Here is a 27,051-nt window from a genome sequence, read left to right on the forward strand (position 1 = left end):
TGAAGCAGAAAATTCTCAAAATCAAACGCGACGAGTGCTTCGTTATATTTGCAATATCAATTAATCTACCATTAAAAAAAAAAAAAGAAAAATCTGAAAATTCCCGATATCTAATACGCAACGCTAATAAGTATAAATCTATGCACTCGTATTTAAGCAATACGCAACACTAATAGCGAGAGATTGCAGTGCAACCATTTAGGAGGTTGCCGATGAACGATCACACTTGTACAGCTCTTTAGGCTGTACGTGTGATCCAGGAGCAGTGTCCGACAAATGCAGTCGGAGGGTTTGGGCAGTTTGTGAACGCAACTCTACTTAACAAAACGCGATCATTCATTATCGCAACGCTAACAGGAAAAATAAGTAGAACTCGCGATGGAACAATGTCGCAACGCTAATTCTTAAAGTGAATTTAATGAAAATTACTATTTACTATTTGAAAAAGCTACTTTAAATATCCTAGTATTGCTACTTAAACAGAAAAACAGAAAAAATTCTAAAAATTGCAAAAGACAATCGCGATATCGTAATTCGCAACTCTAAAGTAAACGCGATTATCATTTTATCGCAACTCTAATTCAAACCGTAATCATTTTCTCGCCACACTAATGAAAAGCCGTGATATTATTTCGCAACTCTAATACAACCCGTAATCAATTTGTCGCAACACTAATAAGAAAAATCGCGATTTGCCCAATGGGACGATGGACCGATATATACATCGGCCAAAAAAACAAAGACTACTACTACTACTACTACTACTACAAATACTAAAAGCGAGCATAGTGACAAAGTAGTAACGATAATGACTTCCCATGCTCCGGATGACCCAGAGGATGGGGAGCCATTAGTAGTTGCCCTCTTGAGTGACAGTTTGTCGGGCCTCTTCGGCTTATAGCCTCTTCCTTCTTCGGGCGCAATGCCCGCTGTAACTTAAATCTAAGCTCGAGACTTCTAAATCGCAAACAAAAAAAAACTTATAAAGGTAAAATAAAAATATAAACCGCGGAAGCTGATTGAAGTGCGCATGGACTGACCAACGATCACAATAGTGATCGTTGCCCACTCGCACGTGCGTGCTCGAGCAATAAACGTTCGTTTCGAGCCCATTCGCGACCGCGACCGCGAAATTCGAAAAATCGAAAGGCAAAACCAGAGACGAGAGCATGCTCTACTCGTGCCAGTTTCACCGTCGATTTTTCAAATAAATTTCCAGAAACAGGTTGGTCACGCGAAAACGCGCCTACCCGACCAGAGACTGTGCCAACCTGCCCGGTCCTACCTACTTATAATTAACAGACATACCAGAAAGTATGCTACCTATCCTACCTAGCGCTATATTTAAAAATGGCAAAACAGGCACACCAACACACTCGCTCCACGGTTCTCACACAAACGCCCGGGCGCAAAGGTCCTACACTAGAGAGGACGTCCCGGGACGCCTCCGACACCCGAGCTTAACATATCATGCATGCTCTAAGGTACGTACCTTTTTCCTGAAATCGACTGACGAAGGCTAGTGACCATTGCGTAATACGTGATAAAACACGTCTGAGAAAATTATATTTTTAAAATAGATATAAGTAAACTTGGAATTATAATTGCGATTGATAGCGATATTAAGAGTATGAGTACACTTAGTCGCGTGGATGATATTATCAGAAATTCTAATTGTATCGAGACGTAAATTGAATCGATATATGTCTCGATATTTTTAATATTTCAAGTTTTAAGGAATGAGAAAAAGCGACGCAATTCCACGACCTAACAACACACACACGTAATGTGGAAAATACGTCGTGCACGATACACTAACACATGGTCAGTCGCTGAGAAATTATTACATTACTTAATTCTAGGTCATCGTGCCCACTGTCTTTCTCCCATTCAAGTAGCACCTGGGCACGTGTATGAGATCCTGACAATGGGCACGGAAAGGGTTAAACCTGAAAATCCTGATCTAAAAAGATGATTAGTTTGTGTAATTTTTATTTAACGGACTAACGTTCTTTGCTGCTTCTTTCTGATTAACTCTATTTTATTAATTTAATACTAACTAAGTAATTCTACTTCATTAATTTAATAAATCGGAAGAAAATTTTAATATTGCAGAAAAGGTAGCGTTAATTGAAAAAGACTGAGACTCGATCAAATGGAATAATTGACTCTAAATATATTAGTAAGAAAGAAATAATCTCAGGCGAACTCTTTATCAAAGCAAATACTCGAAAATGTAAAAGCAATGTTCAAAATTATTGCTTTGATTAAAAATTCTGCCTGTCGCGAAGTGTCTTCTTGCACGTAAAATTTCACACATTTTCGTACGGAAAAAATGTATTTTAACTCATATTTTAAGTTCTAGCCAAAGTGAAATAAACGAACGTGACTTAAGATTGTCACGATCAATTCATTGCTTAAGATCAAGTATATTCGTGTCATACAGATATATTCGTGTAGATATTTGCCATTTGCAAATATTCATACGGAATATTAACATGCATATTTATAACTAACACGAATATATTCTCAAGTGTATATGTTTAACCTAATTATTAAAAAACTAATTATTATAATCGCGATATGCGAGAAGACCTATCCTAAACTAATAAATTTCAAAAAATGAGTGTTACTACTCACGGGTATAAGAAATACCCGTGGTCACTATGCTCGCAAAAAAATTCTACGTAATACAACCGATCACCCGTGCCGATTCGGACCTTTCATCCTACGACATGATTGAGTGACCGGAGGAACAGAAATGCATGCGACTCACCGTTCGAAGCGGAGAAACAAAGGACGTATCGTGGATGCTGCGCCACCCCAGCGAATATCATCAGGAACTGTGTAGAGTCCAGTGGTGGAAATGGAGATTGCGAAAAATCTGTTACAGAACAAAACACGATGAGTGATTGCTGATTATTTAAAAAGTTGGAGATAATGAAAAATGAAAGTTTATTAACTTTAGTAACTTTGGTAATAATAAAGATTGAAATTCTAATAAACTTTGATAAGTGTAAAAACTGAAACTCTAATATGAAAGTTTAAAATCTAAGAATTAAGAATCTAAAGATTTCTGAAATATGTTAGTCATTTGTTTCATAATTCGGTATTAAGATTTTAATAATTATTTTATTTCAATGAAAGAATAACCTCAGAAAATGCTAATCTCCTAAATTTTCAATCAAATTGTATTTCTTAATTGATAGTGATCAAAGAAAAATATACAGAATATAAATAATTGAAGTACAATGTGTAAAGATAATTACATTTTTGGCTTTTTAGCCACTGTTAAAACATTCCCAAAGAAGACGAAGGAGTTGAAGCAGTGATATATCTATAACAAAACATAAGATATCATTAATATCGTTAATATATAATAACAAACTTGAAACTTTAGCAATAATAAAGACTAAATTCTAATAAATATGTAAATTGGAAATCTAATATAAAAATTTGAGAACAAATATTCAGTGATTTTTTATGAGTATCAGACAGTTTTATTGTACTTTAATGTTAAGACTTCAAGACTTTATTTCAATTAAAAAGGACATTTACAGCTTTCTAAATCATCCATCATTTTTATTTTGTAATTAACGACATTTCAAAAAAAATATACTAAATAGAACAAATTGAAATACAATATATAAAACTACTTACATTCTTGAGCTCCTGGAGAGGCTTTATCCTCTTGAGCGAGGCACTGACTCTAATACCGGAAACGAATATTCAAAAAAATAAATATATAAAAAAAGAAAAATAAAAGACTACGTTACCGCGACCGCTTAAATTATGATCGGCGAACAATAACTCTAATATCGCGTACAAATTTGATTGATAAAATTTTATTATTTTCGCGTGTGATTATTCGATCGAATTTGATCAAAACTATCGTAATTTTAAAATATTGAAAAAAAACTATTGCGTGGCAAACACTGACTCTACAACCGCATTGCGCGCGGTCACAAATATTTCCTGAAAATAAAGCAGTTTAGGGGCGGGGGTGGGGGGGTGGAAAAGAAGCGAAACGTTGTTTCGACAAATTTCTTCTTTTTCCTATGGAACGTTTATTTAGAAAATACTGCTATTTCTTTACACTTAAAAATTATTATTAAGAAACTGGAACAAGTATGAAACTATAAGTTGAAAATTGTGAGATATATCTCGATAGCAAACAAATGCTTACGAATACCGTGAATGCAATGCAATCGATTTCAAGAATTATACTGTTCGCAATTAGAATATATACTGTGAATTTTCGTTATTAGAATACGAAATATACATTGCACTAATACACTATAGTCGCCTGATATAAATATTGGAAAATATTTGCAAGAATTCAAAAGTTCGCCACTAAATATGTTTAAAGAATACTTGTTTCGAGGTATTTGAATCTAACTGTTACTATGTTGCAAGTTTATGACGTTAACTGAAGCAAATACACATAATACAACAAAAAAAAAATTAAATTCCATAAGTGAATTATTGAGATATAACTCAATTTGAAACAATAAAATAACTTATTAAAAATTCGTTTGAAATAAGAGAATGATCTCATATATCGGAAATAAAACAATAATTTATTTAACCGAACCTATTGACAATGCATACACAATTTCGTGTTCTGAAAAAGGGACATTCGAGTCATTGTTCTAAACTGTTTAACGTTCTATTTTCGCGGCGCAAAACTTTTGAATATATCGAAAAGTTATAAACTCTAACATGACCGCAATAATTTTCTCTTAAAAATGGGAAACTAAGAAGAAGCCCGAACAAACAGACAATGAAATAAAAATCGCGGCGTGAACTCGTTCGTTCGCGATCTTTCCAAAGAATCAATGGACTTACGCAACGCACTCCCGTGCACAAAATAACCACAAGATTCAATGCAAAAAAAGAATCGATTTTTATACTAGATTCCAAGTCAGATAAGTACCATTATACAGAATGGGCTCAGAATGGATTTGAGAGACAAGACATATCCCACGGTGTCCAACGGTGTCCCACGTTGTCCCACGTTGTCCCACGTTGTCCTACGTTGTCCCACGTTGTCCCACGTTGTCCTACGCTGTCCCACGTTGTACAACGGTGTCCCACGGTGTCCAACGTCGTCCAACGTCGTCCAACGTCGTCCAACGTTGTCCAACGGTGTCCAACGTAGTCCAACGGTGTCCAACGGTGTCCCACGGTGCAGCCCAGTCTGGATCATCCAAAATTCTGTTCGCGGCATTTGGAGATCCAAACCGGACTGGTGCGTAGTTCTTAGCTTGGTATCGTTTTCCAAAGATTAATCAACGGATTAATTTTTTGGAAAACGATGCCAATTACCAGGTCTCACCACGAGGAGGTGACTACGCAAGAGACCCGCCCATGGGTTATTTATCTTTATACGTCCATCTCGACATTCAACCCAGTGGCAGAATGTCGAGTACCGTCTCTACTTGACCATGGGCCTGCGTAAAGAAATAGTTGTTTCGTACCCTAACTGCGAAACACATATCTCCAACGCAGCGCTTACATGAATCTTTACAAACGTGCAGCAAAGCATACATAACGCCACAGCTATCTCCCACACACCGATTACATAGATCAGTACAAATATTGTACAATAATTGGTATCCCTACTGGCAGCATTCGGTATCAAAGACACATTTATCTACCTTGGAACAAATGAAAGAAAAGGAAGCTAACGAACGAACTCACAAACTTACGCGACGTACCCCTGTGCACCGGATAACCCGAAGGATTAGCGGAAAGCCCAAGTATTGACCATAACTCGATTCCTGTTTCGCCGTTCGAAACTTATACGAGTCGCGGTCGATGGCGCCGACCGATGATGCCAGTGATCCGCTGGTGATCCAGCCGTGGATCCAGCACATAGGCCGGCAACTTAACACACTCCAACTGAACATGTGGAACCCGGGGAGGGGCCGCTGAACAGGATTACGAAGGCAGAGGCCTCAACTGAACAGTGGGGCCCACCCCTGTGGAGGGGCCGCTGAACAGGATTACGAAGGCATGATCTTCGACTGAACAGTGGGGCCCACCCCCACGGGCCCGAACAGGATTACGGAGGACGTGAAATTGCAGGTCCCTGCCCGAGTACCGATGTACCAATCGGACAGGAGTGCAGATCCACGACTGAGTCCCCAACAGATTCGCAAGCATCAGCGGCGCGACGACAACTCCCGCGATCCGTTGCGAACGTCGAGCAGTCGTCGAGCAGTCACCAAGACTGAGGTGTGCTTGGGCCGCCTTACAAATCCAAAGAGTTGTCCAGTGCACGTTGACCCGCACGTACCCGGAATACGCACGAGCGAGTACGTCACGCGACAGTTTGAAACAACTGAGCGATCGCGAACCGACAAAACGCGTGTACAATTTTTCGTTCCAAGATGGATAAGTATCGTTGTACAGAATGAGCTCACAATGCACATAACATAGATATCTATCTTACGATTAATTAAGGCTAAAACGCACGCATTCCAATGTATCCAACGTCGTCCAACGTCGTCCAACGTTGTCCAACGGTGTCCAACGTCGTCCAACGGTGTCCAACGGTGTCCCACGGTGCAGCCCAGTCTGGATCATCCAAAATTCTGTTCGCGGCATTTGGAGATCCAAACCGGACTGGTGCGTAGTTCTTAGCTTGGTATCGTTTTCCAAAGATTAATCAACGGATTAATATTTTGGAAAACGATGCCAATTACCAGGTCTCACCACGAGGAGGTGACTACGCACGAGACCCGCCCATGGGTTATTTATCTTTATACGTCCATCTCGACATTCAACCCAGTGGCAGAATGTCGAGTACCGTCTCTACTTGACCATGGGCCTGCGTAAAGAAATAGTTGTTTCGTACCCTAACTGCGAAACACATATCTCCAACGCAGCGCTTACATGAATCTTTACAAACGTGCAGCAAAGCATACATAACGCCACAGCTATCTCCCACACACCGATTACATAGATCAGTACAAATATTGTACAATAATTGGTATCCCTACTGGCAGCATTCGGTATCAAAGACACATTTATCTACCTTGGAACAAATGAAAGAAAAGGAAGCTAACGAACGAACTCACAAACTTACGCGACGTACCCCTGTGCACCGGATAACCCGAAGGATTAGCGGAAAGCCCAAGTATTGACCATAACTCGAATCCTGTTTCGCCGTTCGAAACTTATACGAGTCGCGGTCGATGGCGCCGACCGATGATGCCAGTGATCCGCTGGTGATCCAGCCGTGGATCCAGCACATAGGCCGGCAACTTAACACACTCCAACTGAACATGTGGAACCCGGGGAGGGGCCGCTGAACAGGATTACGAAGGCAGAGGCCTCAACTGAACAGTGGGGCCCACCCCTGTGGAGGGGCCGCTGAACAGGATTACGAAGGCATGATCTTCGACTGAACAGTGGGGCCCACCCCCACGGGCCCGAACAGGATTACGGAGGACGTGAAATTGCAGGTCCCTGCCCGAGTACCGATGTACCAATCGGACAGGAGTGCAGATCCACGACTGAGTCCCCAACAGATTCGCAAGCATCAGCGGCGCGACGACAACTCCCGCGATCCGTTGCGAACGTCGAGCAGTCGTCGAGCAGTCACCAAGACTGAGGTGTGCTTGGGCCGCCTTACAAATCCAAAGAGTTGTCCAGTGCACGTTGACCCGCACGTACCCGGAATACGCACGAGCGAGTACGTCACGCGACAGTTTGAAACAACTGAGCGATCGCGAACCGACAAAACGCGTGTACAATTTTTCGTTCCAAGATGGATAAGTATCGTTGTACAGAATGAGCTCACAATGCACATAACATAGATATCTATCTTACGATTAATTAAGGCTAAAACGCACGCATTCCAATGTATCCAACGTCGTCCAACGTCGTCCAACGTCGTCCAACGTCGTCCAACGTTGTCCAACGGTGTCCAACGTCGTCCAACGGTGTCCAACGGTGTCCCACGGTGCAGCCCAGTCTGGATCATCCAAAATTCTGTTCGCGGCATTTGGAGATCCAAACCGGACTGGTGCGTAGTTCTTAGCTTGGTATCGTTTTCCAAAGATTAATCAACGGATTAATTTTTTGGAAAACGATGCCAATTACCAGGTCTCACCACGAGGAGGTGACTACGCACGAGACCCGCCCATGGGTTATTTATCTTTATACGTCCATCTCGACATTCAACCCAGTGGCAGAATGTCGAGTACCGTCTCTACTTGACCATGGGCCTGCGTAAAGAAATAGTTGTTTCGTACCCTAACTGCGAAACACATATCTCCAACGCAGCGCTTACATGAATCTTTACAAACGTGCAGCAAAGCATACATAACGCCACAGCTATCTCCCACACACCGATTACATAGATCAGTACAAATATTGTACAATAATTGGTATCCCTACTGGCAGCATTCGGTATCAAAGACACATTTATCTACCTTGGAACAAATGAAAGAAAAGGAAGCTAACGAACGAACTCACAAACTTACGCGACGTACCCCTGTGCACCGGATAACCCGAAGGATTAGCGGAAAGCCCAAGTATTGACCATAACTCGATTCCTGTTTCGCCGTTCGAAACTTATACGAGTCGCGGTCGATGGCGCCGACCGATGATGCCAGTGATCCGCTGGTGATCCAGCCGTGGATCCAGCACATAGGCCGGCAACTTAACACACTCCAACTGAACATGTGGAACCCGGGGAGGGGCCGCTGAACAGGATTACGAAGGCAGAGGCCTCAACTGAACAGTGGGGCCCACCCCTGTGGAGGGGCCGCTGAACAGGATTACGAAGGCATGATCTTCGACTGAACAGTGGGGCCCACCCCCACGGGCCCGAACAGGATTACGGAGGACGTGAAATTGCAGGTCCCTGCCCGAGTACCGATGTACCAATCGGACAGGAGTGCAGATCCACGACTGAGTCCCCAACAGATTCGCAAGCATCAGCGGCGCGACGACAACTCCCGCGATCCGTTGCGAACGTCGAGCAGTCGTCGAGCAGTCACCAAGACTGAGGTGTGCTTGGGCCGCCTTACAAATCCAAAGAGTTGTCCAGTGCACGTTGACCCGCACGTACCCGGAATACGCACGAGCGAGTACGTCACGCGACAGTTTGAAACAACTGAGCGATCGCGAACCGACAAAACGCGTGTACAATTTTTCGTTCCAAGATGGATAAGTATCGTTGTACAGAATGAGATCACAATGCACATAACATAGATATCTATCTTACGATTAATTAAGGCTAAAACGCACGCATTCCAATGTATCCAACGTCGTCCAACGTCGTCCAACGTCGTCCAACGTCGTCCAACGTTGTCCAACGGTGTCCAACGTCGTCCAACGGTGTCCAACGGTGTCCCACGGTGCAGCCCAGTCTGGATCATCCAAAATTCTGTTCGCGGCATTTGGAGATCCAAACCGGACTGGTGCGTAGTTCTTAGCTTGGTATCGTTTTCCAAAGATTAATCAACGGATTAATTTTTTGGAAAACGATGCCAATTACCAGGTCTCACCACGAGGAGGTGACTACGCACGAGACCCGCCCATGGGTTATTTATCTTTATACGTCCATCTCGACATTCAACCCAGTGGCAGAATGTCGAGTACCGTCTCTACTTGACCATGGGCCTGCGTAAAGAAATAGTTGTTTCGTACCCTAACTGCGAAACACATATCTCCAACGCAGCGCTTACATGAATCTTTACAAACGTGCAGCAAAGCATACATAACGCCACAGCTATCTCCCACACACCGATTACATAGATCAGTACAAATATTGTACAATAATTGGTATCCCTACTGGCAGCATTCGGTATCAAAGACACATTTATCTACCTTGGAACAAATGAAAGAAAAGGAAGCTAACGAACGAACTCACAAACTTACGCGACGTACCCCTGTGCACCGGATAACCCGAAGGATTAGCGGAAAGCCCAAGTATTGACCATAACTCGATTCCTGTTTCGCCGTTCGAAACTTATACGAGTCGCGGTCGATGGCGCCGACCGATGATGCCAGTGATCCGCTGGTGATCCAGCCGTGGATCCAGCACATAGGCCGGCAACTTAACACACTCCAACTGAACATGTGGAACCCGGGGAGGGGCCGCTGAACAGGATTACGAAGGCAGAGGCCTCAACTGAACAGTGGGGCCCACCCCTGTGGAGGGGCCGCTGAACAGGATTACGAAGGCATGATCTTCGACTGAACAGTGGGGCCCACCCCCACGGGCCCGAACAGGATTACGGAGGACGTGAAATTGCAGGTCCCTGCCCGAGTACAGATGTACCAATCGGACAGGAGTGCAGATCCACGACTGAGTCCCCAACAGATTCGCAAGCATCAGCGGCGCGACGACAACTCCCGCGATCCGTTGCGAACGTCGAGCAGTCGTCGAGCAGTCACCAAGACTGAGGTGTGCTTGGGCCGCCTTACAAATCCAAAGAGTTGTCCAGTGCACGTTGACCCGCACGTACCCGGAATACGCACGAGCGAGTACGTCACGCGACAGTTTGAAACAACTGAGCGATCGCGAACCGACAAATCGCGTGTACAATTTTTCGTTCCAAGATGGATAAGTATCGTTGTACAGAATGAGCTCACAATGCACATAACATAGATATCTATCTTACGATTAATTAAGGCTAAAACGCACGCATTCCAATGTATCCAACGTCGTCCAACGTCTTCCAACGTCGTCCAACGTCGTCCAACGTTGTCCAACGGTGTCCAACGTCGTCCAACGGTGTCCAACGGTGTCCCACGGTGCAGCCCAGTCTGGATCATCCAAAATTCTGTTCGCGGCATTTGGAGATCCAAACCGGACTGGTGCGTAGTTCTTAGCTTGGTATCGTTTTCCAAAGATTAATCAACGGATTAATATTTTGGAAAACGATGCCAATTACCAGGTCTCACCACGAGGAGGTGACTACGCACGAGACCCGCCCATGGGTTATTTATCTTTATACGTCCATCTCGACATTCAACCCAGTGGCAGAATGTCGAGTACCGTCTCTACTTGACCATGGGCCTGCGTAAAGAAATAGTTGTTTCGTACCCTAACTGCGAAACACATATCTCCAACGCAGCGCTTACATGAATCTTTACAAACGTGCAGCAAAGCATACATAACGCCACAGCTATCTCCCACACACCGATTACATAGATCAGTACAAATATTGTACAATAATTGGTATCCCTACTGGCAGCATTCGGTATCAAAGACACATTTATCTACCTTGGAACAAATGAAAGAAAAGGAAGCTAACGAACGAACTCACAAACTTACGCGACGTACCCCTGTGCACCGGATAACCCGAAGGATTAGCGGAAAGCCCAAGTATTGACCATAACTCGAATCCTGTTTCGCCGTTCGAAACTTATACGAGTCGCGGTCGATGGCGCCGACCGATGATGCCAGTGATCCGCTGGTGATCCAGCCGTGGATCCAGCACATAGGCCGGCAACTTAACACACTCCAACTGAACATGTGGAACCCGGGGAGGGGCCGCTGAACAGGATTACGAAGGCAGAGGCCTCAACTGAACAGTGGGGCCCACCCCTGTGGAGGGGCCGCTGAACAGGATTACGAAGGCATGATCTTCGACTGAACAGTGGGGCCCACCCCCACGGGCCCGAACAGGATTACGGAGGACGTGAAATTGCAGGTCCCTGCCCGAGTACCGATGTACCAATCGGACAGGAGTGCAGATCCACGACTGAGTCCCCAACAGATTCGCAAGCATCAGCGGCGCGACGACAACTCCCGCGATCCGTTGCGAACGTCGAGCAGTCGTCGAGCAGTCACCAAGACTGAGGTGTGCTTGGGCCGCCTTACAAATCCAAAGAGTTGTCCAGTGCACGTTGACCCGCACGTACCCGGAATACGCACGAGCGAGTACGTCACGCGACAGTTTGAAACAACTGAGCGATCGCGAACCGACAAAACGCGTGTACAATTTTTCGTTCCAAGATGGATAAGTATCGTTGTACAGAATGAGATCACAATGCACATAACATAGATATCTATCTTACGATTAATTAAGGCTAAAACGCACGCATTCCAATGTATCCAACGTCGTCCAACGTCGTCCAACGTCGTCCAACGTCGTCCAACGTTGTCCAACGGTGTCCAACGTCGTCCAACGGTGTCCAACGGTGTCCCACGGTGCAGCCCAGTCTGGATCATCCAAAATTCTGTTCGCGGCATTTGGAGATCCAAACCGGACTGGTGCGTAGTTCTTAGCTTGGTATCGTTTTCCAAAGATTAATCAACGGATTAATTTTTTGGAAAACGATGCCAATTACCAGGTCTCACCACGAGGAGGTGACTACGCACGAGACCCGCCCATGGGTTATTTATCTTTATACGTCCATCTCGACATTCAACCCAGTGGCAGAATGTCGAGTACCGTCTCTACTTGACCATGGGCCTGCGTAAAGAAATAGTTGTTTCGTACCCTAACTGCGAAACACATATCTCCAACGCAGCGCTTACATGAATCTTTACAAACGTGCAGCAAAGCATACATAACGCCACAGCTATCTCCCACACACCGATTACATAGATCAGTACAAATATTGTACAATAATTGGTATCCCTACTGGCAGCATTCGGTATCAAAGACACATTTATCTACCTTGGAACAAATGAAAGAAAAGGAAGCTAACGAACGAACTCACAAACTTACGCGACGTACCCCTGTGCACCGGATAACCCGAAGGATTAGCGGAAAGCCCAAGTATTGACCATAACTCGATTCCTGTTTCGCCGTTCGAAACTTATACGAGTCGCGGTCGATGGCGCCGACCGATGATGCCAGTGATCCGCTGGTGATCCAGCCGTGGATCCAGCACATAGGCCGGCAACTTAACACACTCCAACTGAACATGTGGAACCCGGGGAGGGGCCGCTGAACAGGATTACGAAGGCAGAGGCCTCAACTGAACAGTGGGGCCCACCCCTGTGGAGGGGCCGCTGAACAGGATTACGAAGGCATGATCTTCGACTGAACAGTGGGGCCCACCCCCACGGGCCCGAACAGGATTACGGAGGACGTGAAATTGCAGGTCCCTGCCCGAGTACCGATGTACCAATCGGACAGGAGTGCAGATCCACGACTGAGTCCCCAACAGATTCGCAAGCATCAGCGGCGCCACGACAACTCCCGCGATCCGTTGCGAACGTCGAGCAGTCGTCGAGCAGTCACCAAGACTGAGGTGTGCTTGGGCCGCCTTACAAATCCAAAGAGTTGTCCAGTGCACGTTGACCCGCACGTACCCGGAATACGCACGAGCGAGTACGTCACGCGACAGTTTGAAACAACTGAGCGATCGCGAACCGACAAATCGCGTGTACAATTTTTCGTTCCAAGATGGATAAGTATCGTTGTACAGAATGAGATCACAATGCACATAACATAGATATCTATCTTACGATTAATTAAGGCTAAAACGCACGCATTCCAATGTATCCAACGTCGTCCAACGTCGTCCAACGTCGTCCAACGTCGTCCAACGTTGTCCAACGGTGTCCAACGTCGTCCAACGGTGTCCAACGGTGTCCCACGGTGCAGCCCAGTCTGGATCATCCAAAATTCTGTTCGCGGCATTTGGAGATCCAAACCGGACTGGTGCGTAGTTCTTAGCTTGGTATCGTTTTCCAAAGATTAATCAACGGATTAATTTTTGGAAAACGATGCCAATTACCAGGTCTCACCACGAGGAGGTGACTACGCACGAGACCCGCCCATGGGTTATTTATCTTTATACGTCCATCTCGACATTCAACCCAGTGGCAGAATGTCGAGTACCGTCTCTACTTGACCATGGGCCTGCGTAAAGAAATAGTTGTTTCGTACCCTAACTGCGAAACATATATCTCCAACGCAGCGCTTACATGAATCTTTACAAACGTGCAGCAAAGCATACATAACGCCACAGCTATCTCCCACACACAGATTACATAGATCAGTACAAATATTGTACAATAATTGGTATCCCTACTGGCAGCATTCGGTATCAAAGACACATTTATCTACCTTGGAACAAATGAAAGAAAAGGAAGCTAACGAACGAACTCACAAACTTACGCGACGTACCCCTGTGCACCGGATAACCCGAAGGATTAGCGGAAAGCCCAAGTATTGACCATAACTCGATTCCTGTTTCGCCGTTCGAAACTTATACGAGTCGCGGTCGATGGCGCCGACCGATGATGCCAGTGATCCGCTGGTGATACAGCCGTGGATCCAGCACATAGGCCGGCAACTTAACACACTCCAACTGAACATGTGGAACCCGGGGAGGGGCCGCTGAACAGGATTAGGAAGGCAGAGGCCACAACTGAACAGTGGGGCCCACCCCTGTGGAGGGGCCGCTGAACAGGATTACGAAGGCATGATCTTCGACTGAACAGTGGGGCCCACCCCCACGGGCCCGAACAGGATTACGGAGGACGTGAAATTGCAGGTCCCTGCCCGAGTACCGATGTACCAATCGGACAGGAGTGCAGATCCACGACTGAGTCCCCAACAGATTCGCAAGCATCAGCGGCGCGACGACAACTCCCGCGATCCGTTGCGAACGTCGAGCAGTCGTCGAGCAGTCACCAAGACTGAGGTGTGCTTGGGCCGCCTTACAAATCCAAAGAGTTGTCCAGTGCACGTTGACCCGCACGTACCCGGAATACGCACGAGCGAGTACGTCACGCGACAGTTTGAAACAACTGAGCGATCGCGAACCGACAAATCGCGTGTACAATTTTTCGTTCCAAGATGGATAAGTATCGTTGTACAGAATGAGCTCACAATGCACATATCATAGATATCTATCTTACGATTAATTAAGGCTAAAACGCACGCATTCCAATGTATCCAACGTCGTCCAACGTCGTCCAACGTCGTCCAACGTCGTCCAACGTTGTCCAACGGTGTCCAACGTCGTCCAACGGTGTCCAACGGTGTCCCACGGTGCAGCCCAGTCTGGATCATCCAAAATTCTGTTCGCGGCATTTGGAGATCCAAACCGGACTGGTGCGTAGTTCTTAGCTTGGTATCGTTTTCCAAAGATTAATCAACGGATTAATTTTTTGGAAAACGATGCCAATTACCAGGTCTCACCACGAGGAGGTGACTACGCAAGAGACCCGCCCATGGGTTATTTATCTTTATACGTCCATCTCGACATTCAACCCAGTGGCAGAATGTCGAGTACCGTCTCTACTTGACCATGGGCCTGCGTAAAGAAATAGTTGTTTCGTACCCTAACTGCGAAACACATATCTCCAACGCAGCGCTTACATGAATCTTTACAAACGTGCAGCAAAGCATACATAACGCCACAGCTATCTCCCACACACCGATTACATAGATCAGTACAAATATTGTACAATAATTGGTATCCCTACTGGCAGCATTCGGTATCAAAGACACATTTATCTACCTTGGAACAAATGAAAGAAAAGGAAGCTAACGAACGAACTCACAAACTTACGCGACGTACCCCTGTGCACCGGATAACCCGAAGGATTAGCGGAAAGCTCAAGTATTGACCATAACTCGATTCCTGTTTCGCCGTTCGAAACTTATACGAGTCGCGGTCGATGGCGCCGACCGATGATGCCAGTGATCCGCTGGTGATCCAGCCGTGGATCCAGCACATAGGCCGGCAACTTAACACACTCCAACTGAACATGTGGAACCCGGGGAGGGGCCGCTGAACAGGATTACGAAGGCAGAGGCCTCAACTGAACAGTGGGGCCCACCCCTGTGGAGGGGCCGCTGAACAGGATTACGAAGGCATGATCTTCGACTGAACAGTGGGGCCCACCCACACGGGCCCGAACAGGATTACGGAGGACGTGAAATTGCAGGTCCCTGCCCGAGTACCGATGTACCAATCGGACAGGAGTGCAGATCCACGACTGAGTCCCCAACAGATTCGCAAGCATCAGCGGCGCGACGACAACTCCCGCGATCCGTTGCGAACGTCGAGCAGTCGTCGAGCAGTCACCAAGACTGAGGTGTGCTTGGGCCGCCTTACGAATCCAAAGAGTTGTCCAGTGCACGTTGACCCGCACGTACCCGGAATACGCACGAGCGAGTACGTCACGCGACAGTTTGAAACAACTGAGCGATCGCGAACCGACAAATCGCGTGTACAATTTTTCGTTCCAAGATTTATAAGTATCGTTGTACAGAATGAGCTCACAATGCACTGTACATAGGTATCTACTTTACGATAAATTAAGCCTAAAACGCACGCATTCTACGGTGTCCCCCGGTGTCCAACGATATCCAACGATGTCCAACGATGTCCAACGATGTCCAACGATGTCCAACGATGTCCAACGGTGTCCAACGATGTCCAACGGTGTCCAACGTTGTCCAACGATGTCCAACGATGTCCAACGTCGTCCAACGATGTCCAACGTCGTCCAACGGTGTCCAACGATGTCCAACGTCGTCCAACGGTGTCCAACGATGTCCAACGGTGTCCAACGATGTCGAACGGTGTCCAACGATGTCCAACGGTGTCCAACGGTGTCCAACGGTGTCCAACGGTGTCCAACGATGTCCAACGATGTCCCACGTTGCAGTCCAGTGTAGATCATCCAAAATTCTTTTCGTGGCATTTGGAGATCCACACTGAACCAATGGTGTCCCACGTTGCAGTCCAGTGTAGATCATCCAAAATTCTTTTCGCGGCATTTGGAAATCCACACTGAACCAATGGTGTCCCACGTTGCAGTCCAGTGTAGATCATCCAAAATTCTTTTCGCGGCATTTGGAGATCCACACTGAACCAATGGTGTCCCACGTTGCAGTCCAGTGTAGATCATCCAAAATTCTTTTCGCGGCATTTGGAGATCCACACTGAACCAATGGTGTCCCACGTTGCAGTCCAGTGTAGATCGTCCAAAATTCTTTTCGCGGCTTTTGGAGATCCACACTGAACCAAAGGTGTCCCACGTTGCAGTCCAGTGTAGATCATCCAAAATTCTTTTCGCGGCTTTTGGAGATCCACACTGAACCAATGGTATCCCACGGTGTCCCACGTTGCAGTCCAGTCTAGATCATCCAAAATTCTTTTCGCGTTTTTTGGTGATCTACACTGGACCAACGGTGTTCTACGGTTTCCAGCGGAGTCCCACGGTGTGCAGCGGTGTCCCACGTTGTCCAACGGCGTCCCACGGTGTCCAATGTCGTCCCACGGTGTCCAATGTCGTCCCACGGTGTCCAATGTCGTCCCACGTTGCAGTCCAGTTTAGATTATCCAAAATTCTCTTCGTGGCTTTTCGTAATCCAAAATGGACTGTATTAGCGTGATTCTGAGCTTGGTATCGAATTATTGTGCAATGTTTGTACTTATCAATGTAGTCGTTTTCTGAAAATTAATCAACTGATTAATCTGCGAAAACAATTACATCGATTAGTACAAACATTGTACAATAATTCGCAACCGTACTGGCAACATTCGGTATCAATGATACATCTGTCTAACTTGGAACCACAGAAAGGAAATGAAAGTACTGACACTGTATATACAATTTAGAGTTTTGCAAAAGAGACATACGACTCGTTGTACTAAGCTTATGAAGATATCGAAAAGTTATATACTCCAACGTGACCGCAATATTCTTCTTTTAAAAATGGGAAAACGGGAAGAAGCCTGAACAATCAGACGATGGAAGAAAAATCATTTGGGCATCTAGCATACATATTTAATATGCTGTGAAATGTTCATATATGTAACTGAAACGTATTTTCTGTAAATTGATAAATCTGAAACAAACTCATTTACTGGATTTGGTATATGGAAGAAAGAGACATCTTTAAAACGAGAACATTTTATGAAACATTTTATGAAAAATAAACTATTAATAATGGTCAATAATAGATCAAATTACTATTGATTAAATTTTAGCAAATATAGAGAATCCTGTGTATCTTTTAATCGAAACTAGGGTTACGTTGGAAACAAGAATTTTAAATAACTGAATTTAAACTGAATTAAAAATTGAAAAGTTCATTTGGAATAACTAAGATGAGAGAAACCCCGGTTATTATACAATCACTTGCTTTATCTTTTAACTTTTAACAGTATCTGTTATTTTCTACAACAACATAGTAATTTGCAACATAATAAACCGAAAGGTATGTGCATAAGTCATTTTTTGCAGAATTTTTGCTACAAACGTGACGATGTCTTTGTTTCGTGACGAAACTTTTGTTTCATGCAAATGAAATTCGAATATTTATAAAATTTTACGTTACTGTTAAAAGATTGAAGTGAAAATATCGCGGTCGAAAAAATTCTAAAAGTTATGGTTCTAAGAACGAACAATCATCAGCACTAATTCCAATTGCAATGAATTAAATTTTAAAAAATATTTCCAGCCTTCCTAGCAACATTAAGATATTTCGTTATAATACTTTGTTGCGCATGAAATCGCTCACAATTTCATACATGTAAATATATATATATATTATACATTCGTAATAAAGTTCTGTATTTTAGCAGTCATGGTAACGTTAACGCTGACAAAGGAATATGTCTTATAGCAGTATTTTCAGTAATAAACGTAGTAATAAGGGGCGCATTAATAAGGGGCGCTGAAAAAGAAACAAAGCAGTAGCCAGAAGGGCTACTAAAATTCGATCGTCTTCCACTCTATATAAACCCGATCAACACGCCGAGAGTGGAACTGAATATTCTTGTTCCGCAACGCTAATTTACTACTAATATTTATGAAGCAGAAAATTCTCAAAATCAAACGCGACGAGTGCTTCGTTATATTTGCAATATCAATTAATCTACCATTAAAAAAAAAAAAAGAAAAATCTGAAAATTCCCGATATCTAATACGCAACGCTAATAAGTATAAATCTATGCACTCGTATTTAAGCAATACGCAACACTAATAGCGAGAGATTGCAGTGCAACCATTTAGGAGGTTGCCGATGAACGATCACACTTGTACAGCTCTTTAGGCTGTACGTGTGATCCAGGAGCAGTGTCCGACAAATGCAGTCGGAGGGTTTGGGCAGTTTGTGAACGCAACTCTACTTAACAAAACGCGATCATTCATTATCGCAACGCTAACAGGAAAAATAAGTAGAACTCGCGATGGAACAATGTCGCAACGCTAATTCTTAAAGTGAATTTAATGAAAATTACTATTTACTATTTGAAAAAGCTACTTTAAATATCCTAGTATTGCTACTTAAACAGAAAAACAGAAAAAATTCTAAAAATTGCAAAAGACAATCGCGATATCGTAATTCGCAACTCTAAAGTAAACGCGATTATCATTTTATCGCAACTCTAATTCAAACCGTAATCATTTTCTCGCCACACTAATGAAAAGCCGTGATATTATTTCGCAACTCTAATACAACCCGTAATCAATTTGTCGCAACACTAATAAGAAAAATCGCGATTTGCCCAATGGGACGATGGACCGATATATACATCGGCCAAAAAAACAAAGACTACTACTACTACTACTACTACTACAAATACTAAAAGCGAGCATAGTGACAAAGTAGTAACGATAATGACTTCCCATGCTCCGGATGACCCAGAGGATGGGGAGCCATTAGTAGTTGCCCTCTTGAGTGACAGTTTGTCGGGCCTCTTCGGCTTATAGCCTCTTCCTTCTTCGGGCGCAATGCCCGCTGTAACTTAAATCTAAGCTCGAGACTTCTAAATCGCAAACAAAAAAAAACTTATAAAGGTAAAATAAAAATATAAACCGCGGAAGCTGATTGAAGTGCGCATGGACTGACCAACGATCACAATAGTGATCGTTGCCCACTCGCACGTGCGTGCTCGAGCAATAAACGTTCGTTTCGAGCCCATTCGCGACCGCGACCGCGAAATTCGAAAAATCGAAAGGCAAAACCAGAGACGAGAGCATGCTCTACTCGTGCCAGTTTCACCGTCGATTTTTCAAATAAATTTCCAGAAACAGGTTGGTCACGCGAAAACGCGCCTACCCGACCAGAGACTGTGCCAACCTGCCCGGTCCTACCTACTTATAATTAACAGACATACCAGAAAGTATGCTACCTATCCTACCTAGCGCTATATTTAAAAATGGCAAAACAGGCACACCAACACACTCGCTCCACGGTTCTCACACAAACGCCCGGGCGCAAAGGTCCTACACTAGAGAGGACGTCCCGGGACGCCTCCGACACCCGAGCTTAACATATCATGCATGCTCTAAGGTACGTACCTTTTTCCTGAAATCGACTGACGAAGGCTAGTGACCATTGCGTAATACGTGATAAAACACGTCTGAGAAAATTATATTTTTAAAATAGATATAAGTAAACTTGGAATTATAATTGCGATTGATAGCGATATTAAGAGTATGAGTACACTTAGTCGCGTGGATGATATTATCAGAAATTCTAATTGTATCGAGACGTAAATTGAATCGATATATGTCTCGATATTTTTAATATTTCAAGTTTTAAGGAATGAGAAAAAGCGACGCAATTCCACGACCTAACAACACACACACGTAATGTGGAAAATACGTCGTGCACGATACACTAACACATGGTCAGTCGCTGAGAAATTATTACATTACTTAATTCTAGGTCATCGTGCCCACTGTCTTTCTCCCATTCAAGTAGCACCTGGGCACGTGAATGAGATCCTGACAATGGGCACGGAAAGGGTTAAACCTGAAAATCCTGATCTAAAAAGATGATTAGTTTGTGTAATTTTTATTTAACGGACTAACGTTCTTTGCTGCTTCTTTCTGATTAACTCTATTTTATTAATTTAATACTAACTAAGTAATTCTACTTCATTAATTTAATAAATCGGAAGAAAATTTTAATATTGCAGAAAAGGTAGCGTTAATTGAAAAAGACTGAGACTCGATCAAATGGAATAATTGACTCTAAATATATTAGTAAGAAAGAAATAATCTCAGGCGAACTCTTTATCAAAGCAAATACTCGAAAATGTAAAAGCAATGTTCAAAATTATTGCTTTGATTAAAAATTCTGCCTGTCGCGAAGTGTCTTCTTGCACGTAAAATTTCACACATTTTCGTACGGAAAAAATGTATTTTAACTCATATTTTAAGTTCTAGCCAAAGTGAAATAAACGAACGTGACTTAAGATTGTCACGATCAATTCATTGCTTAAGATCAAGTATATTCGTGTCATACAGATATATTCGTGTAGATATTTGCCATTTGCAAATATTCATACGGAATATTAACATGCATATTTATAACTAACACGAATATATTCTCAAGTGTATATGTTTAACCTAATTATTAAAAAACTAATTATTATAATCGCGATATGCGAGAAGACCTATCCTAAACTAATAAATTTCAAAAAATGAGTGTTACTACTCACGGGTATAAGAAATACCCGTGGTCACTATGCTCGCAAAAAAATTCTACGTAATACAACCGATCACCCGTGCCGATTCGGACCTTTCATCCTACGACATGATTGAGTGACCGGAGGAACAGAAATGCATGCGACTCACCGTTCGAAGCGGAGAAACAAAGGACGTATCGTGGATGCTGCGCCACCCCAGCGAATATCATCAGGAACTGTGTAGAGTCCAGTGGTGGAAATGGAGATTGCGAAAAATCTGTTACAGAACAAAACACGATGAGTGATTGCTGATTATTTAAAAAGTTGGAGATAATGAAAAATGAAAGTTTATTAACTTTAGTAACTTTGGTAATAATAAAGATTGAAATTCTAATAAACTTTGATAAGTGTAAAAACTGAAACTCTAATATGAAAGTTTAAAATCTAAGAATTAAGAATCTAAAGATTTCTGAAATATGTTAGTCATTTGTTTCATAATTCGGTATTAAGATTTTAATAATTATTTTATTTCAATGAAAGAATAACCTCAGAAAATGCTAATCTCCTAAATTTTCAATCAAATTGTATTTCTTAATTGATAGTGATCAAAGAAAAATATACAGAATATAAATAATTGAAGTACAATGTGTAAAGATAATTACATTTTTGGCTTTTTAGCCACTGTTAAAACATTCCCAAAGAAGACGAAGGAGTTGAAGCAGTGATATATCTATAACAAAACATAAGATATCATTAATATCGTTAATATATAATAACAAACTTGAAACTTTAGCAATAATAAAGACTAAATTCTAATAAATATGTAAATTGGAAATCTAATATAAAAATTTGAGAACAAATATTCAGTGATTTTTTATGAGTATCAGACAGTTTTATTGTACTTTAATGTTAAGACTTCAAGACTTTATTTCAATTAAAAAGGACATTTACAGCTTTCTAAATCATCCATCATTTTTATTTTGTAATTAACGACATTTCAAAAAAAATATACTAAATAGAACAAATTGAAATACAATATATAAAACTACTTACATTCTTGAGCTCCTGGAGAGGCTTTATCCTCTTGAGCGAGGCACTGACTCTAATACCGGAAACGAATATTCAAAAAAATAAATATATAAAAAAAGAAAAATAAAAGACTACGTTACCGCGACCGCTTAAATTATGATCGGCGAACAATAACTCTAATATCGCGTACAAATTTGATTGATAAAATTTTATTATTTTCGCGTGTGATTATTCGATCGAATTTGATCAAAACTATCGTAATTTTAAAATATTGAAAAAAAACTATTGCGTGGCAAACACTGACTCTACAACCGCATTGCGCGCGGTCACAAATATTTCCTGAAAATAAAGCAGTTTAGGGGCGGGGGTGGGGGGGTGGAAAAGAAGCGAAACGTTGTTTCGACAAATTTCTTCTTTTTCCTATGGAACGTTTATTTAGAAAATACTGCTATTTCTTTACACTTAAAAATTATTATTAAGAAACTGGAACAAGTATGAAACTATAAGTTGAAAATTGTGAGATATATCTCGATAGCAAACAAATGCTTACGAATACCGTGAATGCAATGCAATCGATTTCAAGAATTATACTGTTCGCAATTAGAATATATACTGTGAATTTTCGTTATTAGAATACGAAATATACATTGCACTAATACACTATAGTCGCCTGATATAAATATTGGAAAATATTTGCAAGAATTCAAAAGTTCGCCACTAAATATGTTTAAAGAATACTTGTTTCGAGGTATTTGAATCTAACTGTTACTATGTTGCAAGTTTATGACGTTAACTGAAGCAAATACACATAATACAACAAAAAAAAAATTAAATTCCATAAGTGAATTATTGAGATATAACTCAATTTGAAACAATAAAATAACTTATTAAAAATTCGTTTGAAATAAGAGAATGATCTCATATATCGGAAATAAAACAATAATTTATTTAACCGAACCTATTGACAATGCATACACAATTTCGTGTTCTGAAAAAGGGACATTCGAGTCATTGTTCTAAACTGTTTAACGTTCTATTTTCGCGGAGCAAAACTTTTGAATATATCGAAAAGTTATAAACTCTAACATGACCGCAATAATTTTCTCTTAAAAATGGGAAACTAAGAAGAAGCCCGAACAAACAGACAATGAAATAAAAATCGCGGCGTGAACTCGTTCGTTCGCGATCTTTCCAAAGAATCAATGGACTTACGCAACGCACTCCCGTGCACAAAATAACCACAAGATTCAATGCAAAAAAAGAATCGATTTTTATACTAGATTCCAAGTCAGATAAGTACCATTATACAGAATGGGCTCAGAATGGATTTGAGAGACAAGACATATCCCACGGTGTCCAACGGTGTCCCACGTTGTCCCACGTTGTCCCACGTTGTCCTACGTTGTCCCACGTTGTCCCACGTTGTCCTACGCTGTCCCACGTTGTACAACGGTGTCCCACGGTGTCCAACGTCGTCCAACGTCGTCCAACGTCGTCCAACGTTGTCCAACGGTGTCCAACGTCGTCCAACGGTGTCCAACGGTGTCCCACGGTGCAGCCCAGTCTGGATCATCCAAAATTCTGTTCGCGGCATTTGGAGATCCAAACCGGACTGGTGCGTAGTTCTTAGCTTGGTATCGTTTTCCAAAGATTAATCAACGGATTAATTTTTTGGAAAACGATGCCAATTACCAGGTCTCACCACGAGGAGGTGACTACGCAAGAGACCCGCCCATGGGTTATTTATCTTTATACGTCCATCTCGACATTCAACCCAGTGGCAGAATGTCGAGTACCGTCTCTACTTGACCATGGGCCTGCGTAAAGAAATAGTTGTTTCGTACCCTAACTGCGAAACACATATCTCCAACGCAGCGCTTACATGAATCTTTACAAACGTGCAGCAAAGCATACATAACGCCACAGCTATCTCCCACACACCGATTACATAGATCAGTACAAATATTGTACAATAATTGGTATCCCTACTGGCAGCATTCGGTATCAAAGACACATTTATCTACCTTGGAACAAATGAAAGAAAAGGAAGCTAACGAACGAACTCACAAACTTACGCGACGTACCCCTGTGCACCGGATAACCCGAAGGATTAGCGGAAAGCTCAAGTATTGACCATAACTCGATTCCTGTTTCGCCGTTCGAAACTTATACGAGTCGCGGTCGATGGCGCCGACCGATGATGCCAGTGATCCGCTGGTGATCCAGCCGTGGATCCAGCACATAGGCCGGCAACTTAACACACTCCAACTGAACATGTGGAACCCGGGGAGGGGCCGCTGAACAGGATTACGAAGGCAGAGGCCTCAACTGAACAGTGGGGCCCACCCCTGTGGAGGGGCCGCTGAACAGGATTACGAAGGCATGATCTTCGACTGAACAGTGGGGCCCACCCACACGGGCCCGAACAGGATTACGGAGGACGTGAAATTGCAGGTCCCTGCCCGAGTTCCGATGTACCAATCGGACAGGAGTGCAGATCCACGACTGAGTCCCCAACAGATTCGCAAGCATCAGCGGCGCGACGACAACTCCCGCGATCCGTTGCGAACGTCGAGCAGTCGTCGAGCAGTCACCAAGACTGAGGTGTGCTTGGGCCGCCTTACGAATCCAAAGAGTTGTCCAGTGCACGTTGACCCGCACGTACCCGGAATACGCACGAGCGAGTACGTCACGCGACAGTTTGAAACAACTGAGCGATCGCGAACCGACAAATCGCGTGTACAATTTTTCGTTCCAAGATTTATAAGTATCGTTGTACAGAATGAGCTCACAATGCACTGTACATAGGTATCTACTTTACGATAAATTAAGCCTAAAACGCACGCATTCTACGGTGTCCCCCGGTGTCCAACGATATCCAACGATGTCCAACGATGTCCAACGATGTCCAACGATGTCCAACGATGTCCAACGGTGTCCAACGATGTCCAACGGTGTCCAACGTTGTCCAACGATGTCCAACGATGTCCAACGTCGTCCAACGATGTCCAACGTCGTCCAACGGTGTCCAACGATGTCCAACGTCGTCCAACGGTGTCCAACGATGTCCAACGGTGTCCAACGATGTCGAACGGTGTCCAACGATGTCCAACGGTGTCCAACGGTGTCCAACGGTGTCCAACGGTGTCCAACGATGTCCAACGATGTCCCACGTTGCAGTCCAGTGTAGATCATCCAAAATTCTTTTCGTGGCATTTGGAGATCCACACTGAACCAATGGTGTCCCACGTTGCAGTCCAGTGTAGATCATCCAAAATTCTTTTCGCGGCATTTGGAAATCCACACTGAACCAATGGTGTCCCACGTTGCAGTCCAGTGTAGATCATCCAAAATTCTTTTCGCGGCATTTGGAGATCCACACTGAACCAATGGTGTCCCACGTTGCAGTCCAGTGTAGATCATCCAAAATTCTTTTCGCGGCATTTGGAGATCCACACTGAACCAATGGTGTCCCACGTTGCAGTCCAGTGTAGATCGTCCAAAATTCTTTTCGCGGCTTTTGGAGATCCACACTGAACCAAAGGTGTCCCACGTTGCAGTCCAGTGTAGATCATCCAAAATTCTTTTCGCGGCTTTTGGAGATCCACACTGAACCAATGGTATCCCACGGTGTCCCACGTTGCAGTCCAGTCTAGATCATCCAAAATTCTTTTCGCGTTTTTTGGTGATCTACACTGGACCAACGGTGTTCTACGGTTTCCAGCGGAGTCCCACGGTGTGCAGCGGTGTCCCACGTTGTCCAACGGCGTCCCACGGTGTCCAATGTCGTCCCACGGTGTCCAATGTCGTCCCACGGTGTCCAATGTCGTCCCACGTTGCAGTCCAGTTTAGATTATCCAAAATTCTCTTCGTGGCTTTTCGTAATCCAAAATGGACTGTATTAGCGTGATTCTGAGCTTGGTATCGAATTATTGTGCAATGTTTGTACTTATCAATGTAGTCGTTTTCTGAAAATTAATCAACTGATTAATCTGCGAAAACAATTACATCGATTAGTACAAACATTGTACAATAATTCGCAACCGTACTGGCAACATTCGGTATCAATGATACATCTGTCTAACTTGGAACCACAGAAAGGAAATGAAAGTACTGACACTGTATATACAATTTAGAGTTTTGCAAAAGAGACATACGACTCGTTGTACTAAGCTTATGAAGATATCGAAAAGTTATATACTCCAACGTGACCGCAATATTCTTCTTTTAAAAATGGGAAAACGGGAAGAAGCCTGAACAATCAGACGATGGAAGAAAAATCATTTGGGCATCTAGCATACATATTTAATATGCTGTGAAATGTTCATATATGTAACTGAAACGTATTTTCTGTAAATTGATAAATCTGAAACAAACTCATTTACTGGATTTGGTATATGGAAGAAAGAGACATCTTTAAAACGAGAACATTTTATGAAACATTTTATGAAAAATAAACTATTAATAATGGTCAATAATAGATCAAATTACTATTGATTAAATTTTAGCAAATATAGAGAATCCTGTGTATCTTTTAATCGAAACTAGGGTTACGTTGGAAACAAGAATTTTAAATAACTGAATTTAAACTGAATTAAAAATTGAAAAGTTCATTTGGAATAACTAAGATGAGAGAAACCCCGGTTATTATAC

The 27,051-nt window shown here is 43.1% G+C and overlaps 2 long non-coding RNA genes across 11 annotated transcripts in view; one reads left to right on the forward strand and one right to left on the reverse strand.

The window, feature by feature from the left end:
• LOC126921413 (uncharacterized) overlaps positions 1-5,346 on the reverse strand; it is a 28,752-nt gene extending 23,406 nt beyond the window's left edge. Inside the window, exon 1 of the long non-coding RNA XR_007712333.1 lies at positions 4,979-5,346. This is a non-coding gene — a long non-coding RNA (uncharacterized LOC126921413). The remainder of the gene's footprint in view (positions 1-4,978) is intronic.
• The window catches only part of LOC126921412 (uncharacterized), an 89,397-nt gene that overhangs the window by 53,567 nt on the left and 8,779 nt on the right, over positions 1-27,051 (forward strand). For 7 of the 10 annotated variants that reach the window (XR_007712322.1, XR_007712326.1, XR_007712329.1 and 4 more), the window contains 2 exons: positions 16,974-17,059; positions 25,943-26,861. This is a non-coding gene — a long non-coding RNA (uncharacterized LOC126921412). Of the gene's footprint in view, positions 1-16,973; positions 17,060-25,942; positions 26,862-27,051 lie in introns of those variants that run through there. The other 3 variants (XR_007712324.1, XR_007712330.1, XR_007712327.1) reach the window with 3 other exon arrangements.

Source organism: Bombus affinis, chromosome 10, assembly GCF_024516045.1.
Source record: "Bombus affinis isolate iyBomAffi1 chromosome 10, iyBomAffi1.2, whole genome shotgun sequence".
In the NCBI taxonomy this organism is placed as follows: domain Eukaryota; kingdom Metazoa; phylum Arthropoda; class Insecta; order Hymenoptera; family Apidae; genus Bombus; species Bombus affinis.